Genomic DNA, 15560 nt, shown 5'->3' on the forward strand with positions numbered 1-15560 from the left:
GCAGGTGTGTTTACTTGCTGACATCACATCCTGATTCATTCATTTTTAAGTATCATTTCTCAAAGCTAAAATAGCACACCTGTTTTTCTTCTTGATGGCTTGACTCTCACCGCTGGTGGGGATTTCCTCATCACCTTCAGCCCGGTGAGGGTCCGATTTTTACGACCCGCTTCCGACCCGTACCCGCTATTACAGGACCCAACCTGAACCCGCAACCCGCTGCGACACCGTCTTCTTACCCACGACCCGACCCGACGACAATTGTTTGTCGTTTACCTACTGCCTGCGCCGACTGACTCTCTCACATTCACACACAGATAGCTCTACCATTCTCCACAGATTGAGTTTATACAACAGGCTATACAGCGTGGTAGCTTTCTCTAGTGATCTGGATATATTTTAACATAGTATATTAACTATCTCTACTTAGTTTACTATAAAATACCTGTCTATTCATGTCGTGCCATCAGCTGAAAGGGAGCTACACCTGTGCTTTCGCAGAGATGATGTACCAGTTTTGTGGCTGTCGTTCACAAAAACCAAATAACAGGTTTTACAAGCAACGGATCCAGTCATTATTTTCATTCGCTATCAAAATAATTCCACACTTCTGATTTACCTCTTGAACTATTATCCTTTTATAAAAAACATGTTAACACAGAAAGACACACAATGGGGGTAACAGGCCAAGACTACAGCTAGAATAACTACAGAGTTCTACTCATTCTACTTTTGGGCACAGCAAATGCCTCTGTATTGGCCAAATGACATTGATATACTGATAGAAATGTTGGCATTCTCTTCTTCTGTCTTCATTATACATGCTTGTGCTCATTGTTTAACAAATCAATGAGGCCTTTGAGTTCTTCCTATTCTGGTCAATGGACTGTGGGATTTCAACAGCATTATTGTTCAAAACAAATGGAAAAACATATTGTAAAATCATAATTAAATGGTCTTAATTTTCTTATGCAAATGCAGGCCACCTAAGTTCCATGTATTACCCACAACTGTATGTTTATAAATTATGTATAGGAATAGATATAATCACTTCATTAGCCAACTGGGGACAGGGATGGACATTTCAGTAGTCATGCCTCTAGTGCTGCCATCTCTGCATCCACAAAGGACGCGAGCGAAGTTGCCAAATGTCAGTCCACACCAGACACGACTTGGAAACGATCCAAAAGACTGGAAATAAATACATGACCCTGCCCATGCATTCCTATTGGATATACTAGAGATGGGCTGTCCAATTACAAAACAGGTCTTGTTTTGATAAAAGGTTATCACCCTTTTGTCAAAACATAAATCTATAGCTCAGCGTTATTGAACATCCCTATATATCCAACAGTTGTATTGTTATCATGTATTAGTAGTAATTGTACTGTTGTATTATTTTTTTCTTTGTGGTTCCAGTTGCAGCAGTAGTCTGATTTGAAGCCCGGTACATCTCCAGCTGTGTTTCTTTACAAATTCCTTCATTGATCTTTTTCATTAACTTATTTAAGTATTTTAAAAAGTGCAACATTATTATTATTATTATTATTATTATTATTATTATTATTATTATCTGTGTTATTATGCAGACCGCTTACCTTGTATTACTACCGATGCTGTTCTGCAAATCTATTTTTCTACTCTATCGTAAACACTATTGAAGACTGTGACGCATCAGATCATGGGTGAGTGTTTGAGCCGTCTCAACCTTCATTTACTTATGAATAATTATACACAAAACAAGGTCGCGTGCCATGGCAAGAAGAAAGACTTATTTACTTTTTCCTTTTAAAACAATCCGGTGAACAGATGTGGCTCATAATCTTCACAAATATAAGCTTGGTAATGTTGGGATGTGTCACATAGAATACAAACATGTTGCTGGCTTTGTTTTACAGCATATAGAATAGTAGGACCTCGATAATATTTGTGTTTGTCTGGTGAATCTCTTTATGCATATGTTCACTTTAGGCGTATATATAAAGACATTCTTCTAATCACAGATTTGTGCCACAGAACAATTGAGTGGACAAAAATTTATTTATCATAAAAGCAAACAAACAAACCAAAAAACATGTCTTAAAATTCAATCACATGTTCACTTTGTGTGAATGCGGGACCTTTTTTTGTGTCATTTCTAAAAGGCAGCAAAAGGGAACATATTTCATTTAAATGTTGGACATATAGACTGCATGTATGGTCCGGTTTATTTTTGCTCATTAATAAACCTATTTTTCTGCAACTTCCATAAATCGGAAAGAAAATGTCTCAGTGCTGCTAAATGCACCACCTGCAAGCCACTTACTGGTACTACATAAAATGATTAACTTGTTTTCAGGCGTGATGTGTTTTGAGGAGTGTGTTTGCCGTGTTTCAAGGATGTTAACCTCGCTTCTGATTGGTCAGTTTCATTCCCGTCTAGCAACGAAAAAAAAAAATAGAAACATGTTCTATTTTAGTGAAGGGAAATTTTCTCAAAGCGACGTCGCTCGCTGCTGGTGTGGATACTGCTATTTGACTGCAGCGACTTCTAAATTATTCGCTCGCATCACTCGCGTACAGTGTGGATGCAGCTTAACAAGTAAAGATTTTTCTTCTTCTGTGCACTTTTTTTTTCTTTTTAACGGTTCCCCACATGGATATAAAAAAATGTTTTAACATAGTTAAAGAGGTTGTTGTTTGATAAACCGGTCTTCAAAATGATCCTCTGAGTTACTGTAAACAGAGCTTGCAAGTCACATTTATAGCCTCCTGACAAACTGCAGTGGACCTTATTGTTGGAAAATTCTGAATGCCACTTCAAAACCAGACATGAATAGGCAACTGGATGTGTTTTATTAGTCTCCCATATCTTCTGTACATGTACCTGGAATCTAATGCAAATGCCTATGTATGTATGTACATTCTTCCCAAGTCACTAGTTTCGTTTAATAATAAATATCACTGGTCCAGTAAAGGCAAGGTAATTGTGGATCGAGGGGAAGGTTTCAACCAAATGTCATAATGTTTCAAACAACAGATCATAATAAATACCTACTGTAGTGTGTTTGTACGTTATGAAGTACATGTTTTTCCAGTAAATTGTATTACCTGGTCCTTAAGTAGTAACAGTTAAGCTGCATTCTGAAAAGCTGATTGAATAGTTACCATAACATATAAAGTTATGATGTCTAGATGAAAGACTTGGGCTCCTTAGCTTAACCAATTGTAAGTCGCCCTGGATAATGGCGTCTGCTAAGAAATAAATAATAATAATAACTGATACATGAGCATCAGTGTGAGAAGCATCATTTATGTGATGCCATTCCCATGACTACAGACAGACAAAACAGCAGGACACATTTCCAGTAATTACCACATTGTCTTTGGAGACAGCTGACACATACAATCAGCCAGAACCCACTGTAAGAAAGGACACTGCTGTCTGTACCCTACACACATTTATTTCCTAAATGGTAAATAAAACACTGGACTCTATTTGCAAAGCTGTAACTTATGATTTGCTGTATTTCTTGGTTAAAAATGATTCGGTATTTATAAAAATGTTCTAGACTATTGTTAAAGAAGCCAACAATCGTCTAGATCAGAAAAAGTAATAAAAACAGACATTAAAAATTCTTTAAGATACATTTAAAGCTTTGTGAAAGTGTTCTAAAAGTAAAAATACTCTTTATAATGTAACATAAGGCTTCATATGAAATGTATACAACTATAATTTTGCTCCCATCCTCATCTGCCACATCAAAGGACCTCTTTCTTCCACAAGGATTTTAAATCTTTACACCTTTGCTCTCAGCTGCAAGGCGCAATGTATGATCTTATTTAAGAAATCTAATTAGAAAATTACATAGCAGTTATTGTTGTTGACAACCACAGCACTTTGTTTTTAATAGACCCAGTGAGCCCTTCTCACAGATCCAGCCTCTTAGTGTTAGCATGGGAAGGTCAAAGAAAATGAATGACAGCAATGCTTACAACTGAGTTTGTAAAGCAAAATGCAGCAACTTGAAGCTTAACAGTGGCACAGCAGTTTTCTGCTACAGTTGGAACATAACAAGAAGTGGCCATGAGTTGTTTCCTTCATTTTATGTCATAAAAAAAATAAATACATTGGTCTACAATTAATGTACAGCTATGGTTAAATGTTTTGCATCACCTAGAACTTTAGGATTGAGACAATTTAAATAAATAAATAAATAACATGAACATAATTTAGATCTTTCATTTAACATTGTTATCAAATAAACTTAAGCCCCTTTCACACTGGCATGATCTACCCAGGCAGGACCCAGTGTCATGCGGGTCAGTAAGCGATTTCACACTGCTTTTGATAAAGCAGGGTTAACCTGGGTGACAGACGCAAGTAAACATGTGTATATCAATGCCCTGGAAGCAGCTTGTTACAGACACTTCCATCCAAGCTTCTCTGGATTGAACCGTCGGTCCAAATGTTGATTAGAGCAAATGTTTCTTCATCCCTGCTGCAATCTGGCTCACGGTGTGTCTCAAGCAACAAAAACATGGCTAAACAGAATAAACAGAAATGTTCCTTGCGGAAGTGAAACCTTCACGCAGGCATGGCTGTTTGTTATTGCGTCGGCTCACGAACGGCCATCAAGCATTTTTTCTCGCTCAACCTCGGGCAAAGCATGTAGACCTACATCCTGAGGTGGGTCACTGGGACCCAGGTTCACCCAGGTCCGACCCAGGTACGTGGTTTCACACTACTCGGGATTAGGGGCTCCCAAGTGGCGCATCCAGTAAAGGCACTCCGCATGGAGTGCAGGATGCGCCTATAGTCTGGAGATCGCCGGTTCGAAGCCAGGCTATGTCATTGCTGACCGTGACCAGGGGTTCCCAGGGGGCGGCGCACAACTGGCCGAGAGGCGCCCGGGTAGGGAGGGCTTAGGTCGGCAGGGCAATCCATGGTTCACCGCACATCAGTGACCCCTGTGGCTGATAGGGCGCCTGCGGCTCTGCAGTGGAGCCATATAGATCTGTGTTGTCCTCCGGCACTATAGGGCTGACGGCTTCGCTGTGGATCCGCAGTGCGAAAAATGACGGCTTGGCAGGAACACCTTTCGGAGGACGTGTGTTTCAGCCTCCGTTTCCTGAGACGCCGGGGGGTGGCAACGGAGAACCGGGATTAATAATAACACAATTGCCGATTCCAAATTGGGGCGAAAACTGGGGTAAAAATCACTAGCAACGACTTAATTAAAAATAAATAAATAAATACAAATAATGGCTGTATTAACTTTTGCCTTAAAGACAACTTTACATCCCCTGGGCTTTGACTGGGCAGAATCCGATATATATATTGTTATTTAAAAAAAAAAAAACACTACTCCACACTGCTGCCCATAATAGTGATTACTAGTATTACAACTTACAGAGTACTGAGGCCAATCTAAAATGCTGTGCTGGGGATAAGAAGTATTGCTACAGTATGTCTATTTTATTTTTACATCCTGCAAATGAAATGTGACTCCAACCACAACCTATGTGAATGTCATTTTCTTTATTTCCTGTCAAACCTTGCAGAATGGGCTAAGTGACCATTTGTAAACCCAAAGCACAGAATATGTTTTCAATTTTAGCTTTACTGTTGAGCTTGAGAAAAATCAGCTGAGTTTGTTTTGGGAGCGTTCAAAGTTGTGTTTTATACTGGTTATCTGTTGGCTTCACAGCCAGTCTGACAACACACAACAATTACATTACACTTGGCAATAATAAGCAACTTGCAATACGGTTTAACTTTCTATCTTTCGCTGCATGGCATTAGTACATTTTATATATTTTAATATTTTATTAACAACTTTAATGAACAAAAAAATCCTAAAAATGTAGGTTAACTTAAATTAACTTATTTTTAAGTTAACTTAAAAATAAAAAGTAAGCAAATTCAACTAATTTACACTGTATACTGGGAAACTTATTTATGCCTGGGCAAGAACAAAGGTTGGCATGGTTTGATCTTACGATGAGATTTGCTTTTGAATATGAAAGAAAGTTCCTTCTCAGACTGCAAAGTTTGTGTTTCATTTCCATATTCACTAAGTAAATAAACCCTTTGAGTTGTAAATTTGTGTTGTTTACTGCACACATGCATTAACTGTTTAAAAAAAAAAAACAGTATTGTATTAATGTATTCTAAATAAGTAACCCTTACTAGCAGCATGACACTCTGAAGGAATATTTTAATCTGTAGTGCAAAAAACATAATCAAACCTGGCACTGCTACACAACTTGCATTCAAGAGTTCACAGGTGTCTGTGGGATATTACCGAGTGTATTGATGGATGCCACATTAACCATGCAGCTGTTGTACGAAGTATGTTGGTCTGAAATTCACCTGCTTCGTTCTTGAAGACGTACAGTATATAAAACTCTCTACAGTATAGTTGTGACACATTAACACAATCCTACACAAAACCATCTGCAATCCTAGGTATTTTGAGGTTAGCTTGCTGTATTTAATGCCATGCCTAATCAAAAAAATTGCCCAGAACTAATAAGATGTTTGGAAGTCCTGTACAAGAAGAACCGAGATCACAGCGGTGCCAAAATAATGCTAAAGTCATCTTTGCTGCGAAGCCTTCACACTTCAGAGGTTTTCTTACTGTTTCACGAATTGATACCTATATATAATGTATAAAACGGGAGCAAACTTTGCACTGGAGCAGTTGATTTGTATACGGTATATGGCCCATCATACACACATAAATACATATACTGTGTAGAATACAACAGAGTCTGTCAAAACAAAACAGTTCATCTTCCCTGGTAAGATTCATGTGAGAATAAATGTGTTTCATTCTACTGACAAGTGACAAAGGCAACATACTGTACCAAAAACCCTTTGATGCTGTGATTCATTAGAATACATCCGCTCTCATTTACATGACTTTGTTTTGCTGTTTGCAAATCTGGAAAACAGTATGGAATGCTCTTAAGCACTCACCTGCTGTCAGAGAGGGTCAGGTCGGCCAGGGTGTCCTCGGCTCACCGCGCACCAGCGACCCCTGTGGTCTGGCCGGGCGCCTGCGGGCTTGCCTGTAAGCTGCCCAGGGCTGCATTGTCCTCCAACTCTGTAGCTCTGGGTGGCTGCATGGTGAGTCTGCAGTGTGTGAAAAAGCGGGCGGCTAACGGCACACGCTTCAGAGGACAGCGTGTGTTTGTTTTCGCCCCTCCCGTCAGCGCAGGGGTGGTAGCGGTGAGCTGAGCTAAACAAAATAATTGGACACTACTAAATTGGGGAGAAAAGAACAAAAAACTAACTGGTGACTACTAAATTTAAAAATAAATAAATAAATAAATAAATAAATAAATAATCATATTTAAATAAAAAAATATTTTTAAATTTCACAAGAACATATTTTCACAGTACCTGCAGTTATAATTCACATATTGGCTTAAAACACTTTAGACATGTTACATTAAATGGTTTGTGAAACCCTGCCTATTTTTTTTTTTTTTTAATTGTAAAACAAGAAAGTCAAGCAGGCAGCTGTTTTGGCTGATCCTTCCACCAGTGCCTATTGTTACTGGGACACTGGCTATACAGCATTGGGACTGAGGCCTTTATCTAAATTTATATTGCGCTTTCTTTTTAATGTATTCATTTATTTTTTGCATTCAGTGTGAGATTGCACATTATTACAGATTAGATTGACTTTATCGAACAACTTCGTGATTACTACAACCAACTAATTTGTGATCTGATCTGAAGGGCAATTTTAGCAGGGCCCTGCAGAGATTCCCTTCCAAAAAGTACATCTCCATGAACATAAAAAAAAGATAGCTCATCTATGGAACATGTAAAATGCCAGTCACAACAATAATACATTATTAATGAATTAATATATGTATCAGAAATTGAAATGTGTACATCAATTTTTATCCCTAGTTCTACTGTAGTCTGTTTGTGGACTGGGCAGCACATATACATATGGAATTCATTTTTTAGCCCAAGTTCACTCCCTAATTTTTCATGGCCACATTGAGGACACAAGCACAGTCATTTGCAACAGCATCTCCTCTGGGCTCCTTCTCTGTAACCCTATACAGGGTACATATTTAATGAAGGGAATGGATTACTTTCAGAGACATGCTTGAGAAACAACCACAGCTACAAATAACAAGCTACACGTCTGAGGGAGAAAGCTAATCCTCCCTCTGCTGTGTATAGATCATGTTGTCTTCTATGAAAAATACACCTGCACATGAAAGTATCTCCTGGATTAGCCAAGCAACATCGTATTGTATTCAAAAGCTGAGACCTTAGCATGCATTAGTCTAGAGGGGGCACAGGAGCATCTAGGACAATCGTTTTTTTGCACACTGCAATTTTGCTTTTTAAACCCCAAGAAAAGGTAGATTTCTAAATGCAGTTTCAGTTTAGACCACACGATATCTCATGACGGAATTTGTATTTTAGCCATCTCCCAGCCATTTTACAGTACAATCCCAATAGCACTTTCCAGGCTATGCTGCCCTTTATGCAGTGTATACACTTGAACATGCTGAACAGACCCAAGACGCAGTACTTTATATTACAACACTCAACCCTGTAGCTTACGTATACAAGGCTGTAGAGAAGCTGCTGTAGGGAATTTGAGAAGCAGGCACTGTCTATGGTAGTGGTACTCAACTCTGGCCCTCGAGACCCATTCCAACCAGGTCCTAAATTAGTTAATTGCCTCTTAGCAGCTTCAGTTAACTACATTAGAACCTGCTTGGGGTAAAAACCTGGACTGGACTGGACTGGACTGGACCTTGACGGCCAGAGTTGAGCACCACTGATCTATGGGCATACATTTATGTGAATGAGATGACCAATTTCATAAGGATGCAAGAGCAAAACAACAATTTAAGTAAAGTTTCAGTGGATGTACATAATAATTTAGAAACTTCACTGGGATTATAGAAATAAAGACATTTTCAGCAAGCTATGAGATTTTTGGCAGTATTAAAACATTCTAAGTGACCTCTGGGCAATTACTGCATATCACGAATCAGTCACAGGCAGAAGCCTTATATTTATGGATAGGTTTTAATTAGATTTAAAAAGCAGGACTTAGTAGCCTTAAACATTTTGCTTACTGGAACACTCGTGTTGTCAGTTACTGTGTGCCGAGACTGTTTATAAATTGTTTCTGAAGCACTTTGAGGACCTCAGTCCATATCAATATACATAGTGAATTATTACACTTACATTTCCATTATAAGCATATGTAGTGATAGGCTCTGAAATCACAGCATGGGGAAATTCATTGGACACAAGGGCTGCCTCACTGAAACTAAGGGTCATACAAAAGGCTATAGAAAATCAAAGAAGACTGAGAAAAAATCATTTTACTTCAAACAGATAAAAGAAAATGTGAGTATTTTAGGTTAGGTACTGACAGGCTTTTGGATAATTTTATATTAAATGAAAACAGCTGAGGTAAGGGTTAGAATGGAGGATTGATGAGGAGGCCTTCAAAAGCAAAAGGAGACCTTGGATTGACATGATTAGAGGAAAGGCCCTCCCCACAAATGGCCTTCCAGTTGAGTGGTTTGTGTGAAAAGCCCACAGCAAACTAAGATAAACCCTTCCTTCAATCTGTATTTAATATTCCAAATACACTCAAAAACACAAGGTGGCCTTGCAGCTACCAGCTTGTCTCAGATAGTTTCTTTTTTTAAAGCAGTCTACTGTATGTTATATAATCGTGTTTTGCACTTCTGCAGTAATGCCAACCAATATCCATTCAGATTCCAACAATTAGTTGATTGTAGGACAAGTCAACAATACTCAAGACTCACACGCATTTTCCAAAGTACAGCTTTCAACGCAGTAGTTCTACCAATTATATCAATCACCAAAACATGTTTTTGATGAAGAACAATGCAGATTTACTTTATCAACAAATCATCTCTTTTTCCCAACCATATTCTCCATAGGAGATTAAACACCATCTGCACCACAAGCCACTGGAAAGGGTTTTTTTTTCAGTTTCTGTTCCATTTATTTATTTATTTATTTCACATACAAGTACAACAAATAATTAAGAGTCCTCCACATTCAAAATCGTATAAGCCATTAAAAGCCCTTGAGCACTTACTATATTCCAACTCATGTCAAAATATGGTCCCAATGCTCCATGACCCAGAGGCCTGCACACTACAGGTGAAAAGCCTATAAGGTTTTTTATGCCCCCTGCCTGGAAGATCAAGATTCTTTTCAAGTAACAGATTTTAATAGTGTTCTGAACACTGCAACTACTTAGAAGAATCAAATGACTTCTAAAGCTTTTGTAAAGTCTTAGACTGGCACATTGAAAGACTGCCACTTATAACAAGAGACACGTTTCAGATAATCTCTCAAAAGCTTTTTTTAAATGACACTTGGAACTGTCACTGTCACTTGTTGTGTTCCTGCCACATCCCATTTCCAGTGACCACCTCTGCCATGCCTTGCTATACTTTGTTCCTAACAGGACAGATCACTACTCTTGCATTGTGACGAAACAGAGTTGCATTGGCCACTAAGTCTGAGGAAAGGCTGGTGGAATTTTTAAAACTGCATCAATCCGTGTCAGTTATGTTTAGATTTGAAGACTGCATGATGGGTTTTAGGCACTTGGAAAATATGTGCATTGTGTGACTGGAAAGCTTTAATTATCACTATATATGGTATAATGCACACGGGGGGAGGGGGTGGGGCATGAGTAATTTTGTTGTCCGACTGTCTCAGATTTTGCTAGAAAAATTCACCTGGGGGTTTCCGGGTCTGCTGAGTTCACAAATGCTAATTTTATATTATTTTTTTAATTTCCCCTTCGAGCTGTGACCTGGCAAAGTTCAACCCAAAGTGAAAAATCACCCTGGGCTTACCTCAGACGCTACTATCATTTGTAGCACCTAATTTGAGCTTTCGAGAAAGATACCAGGAGCACCTAACTCACTTTTGGCAAGTTGCCAGATGAGGGGTAAGTGATGAGTTTTATTCGAACTTCAGCCCAACCCTTTACTCTGTAGGGGATGCAGGTCCTAAAATGTTAGTATTGCTGTAAGAACCAAGGGACCACTCTAACAAATTTTGTGAAACACTTTTGGTTTCAAGTCCCCCCACTGGTCATTAACCCCCTCTGAAATTTGAATTTTTGGTATTTCTACCAAGTTTAGGCCAAAATAACTCACGTGGGAGAGGGCTCCAAAAAATCACCCAAATATATTTTTGGACAGATGTTGATGAAATTTACAAGAATGAAGCAAAATATTTTGGTATCTGCAGATTTTGGTGAAGTACCACATAGCCCTAACTGAAATGGCATTATTCTTCAATTTTGCATTGTTTGGGTTTACATCTAGAGTGAAAAGTGACAGGGTGTGCTTCCAGTGGCACTAGCTTGGAGCTGAGGGGTCATGAACTTGCTTGTGGAACTTAGATTTCTTTGTTACAGTGACACAAAATCTAAATTATTTGTGTTTTAAAAACTACAAACTGAAAAAAAAAAAAAAAAAAAAACACAAACAATAGATAACCACAGTAAACTTGAGGGGTTAACAATTTCACGTCTACTACTTTTTCACTTAGCCAGGTCACAACTCGAAGGGGAAATTAAAAAAAAAAAAAAGAAAAAAAGAGATTAGCATTTCTGAACTCAGCGGGCCCGAAACCCCCCAGGTGAATTTTTCTAGCAAAATCTGAGACAGTCGGGCAACGGCTCTGGTTGAGTTGGTATGGAATGACCCTTTGTTCTCTAACACTTTATTCCATCAGTTTCAACATAATGCTTTAGGAGAATAAAGGCAACACATAGGCCTAAATAGCTGCAATCCTGATTTTGTGCCAGCTGGTAAGATTTGTTCCATGGCTGTTTGCCTCACAGATTACAGACTGTAGGTCACAGCCTTGTTCCTGCCCACAGCTGTTGATGAACGTAGATTTGGGACACAGCCACACACAATATTTTAAAAAGACAACAGGGGCATTGTTATATCCCCATTTCATCCCACATCTGAGAACAATATTGTAAAATAAATATTTATTTTATTGTCAGCTCCAGACAATACAACAACAACATTTTTTTAGGAGTCTACTTGTTTTCTGTTTTGTTAGTTTAATAAAGAAAATGAAAACACAAATTAACATATTAATAATTAGGCCAAAGGACTTGTCATGGTTGTTTATAAATTAACTGGCCTGTGACCACTGCTGTCTTTCACAACTTGTATATTATTTCTTTAAACTAACTGCTGGTATATGGTCAAAAAAAAGCTTGCTGACAGTGGTTAGCAGTTTGATAAGAGACCCACAGGAACCAAGGCATTTGGGCGTTTTTGACAGAGGTTGCTACATTACTCATGTTTTTTTTTAGAAATTTAAATAAGCAAATGATTGAGAATACAGTTTGAAGTATAAAATTAGGCATGTTGACAAAAAATTGCCACGTAGGCCTTTTCCTAAGGTTATGGTCAAAATCCCCTTTATTGTAATGTCTACACTTTTAAAAAAATTTATGCCATATATTGTTGTTTTAAACAAATTTCTACAAAAACTAGCCAAAATATTTATCGCTTGACCTATTTTCTTAACATGACTTCAAATGCCAAAGAGATTGCTTGAATACAACAGTGTACGCACCAGAACTGAGGACTGACAGAACGTGTTACTATATGGTCTGACAAATCTCATTTTAATATTAAAGTGACATGACGCTGGAGAGGACATGCTTATAGTGAAACTTGTAATCAGTTTGGCCAAAGGTGCTTCTGTGGTGGTTTGGGAATAATCCTGATGTCATGAACTGGAGCGACTAAATACATCAACAGGAAAGATGCAATCTAAGTATCTTCTGGTAAACCCAGACAATAATCTTCTATCTATGGAGCAGCAATGGTGTATCACACCGTATGTAAGGGCAGCATATAATTTTCTTTAAGCCATTAAAGCATCAACCACATATTGAGTGTGGTATCACAGGATTGAACCAGTAATGAGGGGGATTACAAAACATGGGGAAATAAAACTGGGGCATTCTGAACCATAGAAGTTCCATCCATGCAATTTGTATTTCACTGTCAGATTTCTGTACGATGCTGAAGTTGGCTTCTTATTCGCCAGTTTCTTATTCAACCATCTTATTATTTGCATCCGACACATGTAACACAAATGTAATAAGTAAATGGGGTATTTCAGGGGTCAAATCGCTCTGGGCCACTGATTGCAAACTTGATTCTCACAGAGGGGGAACCCCTCTATGCCCCCCATGTGTACTTACCCTGAAAAAACGCCTGATGTCTACCATGTTTGATTCAAGTCAACTCCGAGACATGGAAGATAAATGTAATGCTTTGCTTACTACATATAAATTGGAGATACAGCAAGGCAAAATTAAGAAATATAAAAATGAAACAATGGATTATAAAGACCCTATTTATTAGCCCCCTGAGAGTGGCTCGTTTTTTGGGATGAGGCACTCCTATAAACTATTCACTTCAAACCAGGACTCGCACAGATGTGGAAAGCAAATGCCAACAAGACGAGGAAAGGACCGACAAAAAAGATGGGAAGAAACCACCAAAAATGAGGACTTATCTTCTGTGATTAACATTTCAGGTAAAGAACTAACGGAAAGCCAAATGACTCTGTTATCCAGGGGTTTATCTTTTATTCCATGTAAACCTGCTGATTCATTTACTACAAGAATTGAACTGTTTAAATTATTTAGAGCAATAAAATTGAGGTCATATTTTACACAAGCCCCACAATTAAGAAATTATAATACTGAACAAGTCTCTACTGAGATACAAGAAAGAAAGATATTTAAGCCTAAGAGCGTGTTTACACCTAACACTTTAAATCATTCTGTTCAGACTTTTTGCAGACTGGTTGAAAATTATACTATGCTACTTTTTTCTGCCCCAAATAGACCTCACTTATATGCAAATTTCTCTAAACAAGAACAAGATGCTGTTGTTGAACTTTGTAATGATAAATATTTGATTACTAAGCCAGCAGATAAGGATGGAGCAATTGTGGTTCAGGATATCTCATTGTATCATCAGGAGGTATTAAAACAACTGTCAGACAAAACTTTGTACTTGACTCTGCAATCAGATCCAACATATGTTTATGCTACGGAAATAAAAAGTATTTTACAGCATGGTCTTGACAATAAATGGTTAAATAAAGGTGAATTTGAGTTTCTATTTCAGACATATCCTATTCGTGCTGTTTTCTATACTCTCCCAAATACATAAAAACTTAGAACACCCACCTGGTAGACCAATAGTGGAGGGTACAGGTTCTTTAACTGACCCTTTGACTCAGTTTATTGATTACTTTATTAAACCATTTGTACAACAGCTACCGTCGCATATCAAAGATACTACAGATTTTTTGAGCCGCTCTATCTGTGATTTGACGCCCTTGGATATTTTGGGAACTATCGATGTGTCGAGTTTGTACACCAGTATTCCCCACCATGAAGGTATTTGTGCAGTTGATTTTTATTTACAACAGTGTGGTTCTCAGGCGATGCCACCTAATTCATACTTAATAAAATTGTTTTCTTTAATTTTAAATAAGAATTATTTCAGATTTGAGAATACATATTATCTTCAAATTCAGGGTGCAGCAATGGGTTCAGTAATGGCACCCAATTATGCCAATTTATATATGGGCAAATTTGAACATGATTACATCTATAACAACAACCCTTTTAAACCTTAAAATTATGGTTATGTTACATTGACACTATATTTTTCATATGGACTGGACCCCAAAGATATTTTGAGGGAGTTTGAAAAATATGAAAATAATCTTAAACCCACACTTAAGTTTACTTTGGACATTAGTTCTAGTATGGTTACTTTTTTAGATGTTCGAGTTTAGAAGGTGGGGCATCACTTGACAACCACTTTGTACAGGAAACCTTTGGATCGTAATAGATTTCTAAATGTGTCTAGTTACCATCCTCCTCCATTGAAACGTAATTTGCCATATAGTCAATTTCTTAGATTAAGACGCATCCGTGACTCTGATGACGATTTTGCATTACAAGCTAAGGAAATGAAAAACAGATTTTTGATGAAAGGATATACTTGGGTCAATAAGTCATTATCTAAATGCATGGCTCTTAATAGAGATACGTTACTTACACATCAGACTAAGAAAGATAAAAGTAAACATTCTATAACTTTTGTTTCTACTTATTTCAAATACCATAAAAAACATAATACATGCTCATTGGCACAATCCCAAATTAAGATCTGTTTTGCAGAATCCTCCGCGCTTTACATTTAAAATGACAAAAAAAATTGAGAAATGTATTTGTTAAAGCAGACACTTTTATTCCACCTTCTCATTTTTTAACAACGATACCGCAAGGTAACTTTCCTTGTTACAATTGCGCGTGTTGCAATGCAGTGATAAAAAGTGATACAATTACTCATCCTAAAACTAATAAGCAATTTAAAGTAAGAGGTAGGATCACTTGTGTCTTTAAGTTTGTAGTCTATTTGTTAAAATGTCCTTGTGGTCTTTGCTATGTGGGCAAGACCATTAG

The 15560-nt window shown here is 37.8% G+C and overlaps 1 protein-coding gene across 4 annotated transcripts in view; it reads right to left on the minus strand.

Annotated features, from left to right (window-relative positions):
* Window positions 1-15560, minus strand: part of LOC117419911 (protein PHTF2-like) — a 63380-nt gene that overhangs the window by 44444 nt on the left and 3376 nt on the right. The gene's annotated exons all lie outside the window — the stretch shown is intronic.

Source organism: Acipenser ruthenus, chromosome 14, assembly GCF_902713425.1.
Source record: "Acipenser ruthenus chromosome 14, fAciRut3.2 maternal haplotype, whole genome shotgun sequence".
NCBI classification, from domain to species: Eukaryota; Metazoa; Chordata; class Actinopteri; order Acipenseriformes; family Acipenseridae; genus Acipenser; species Acipenser ruthenus.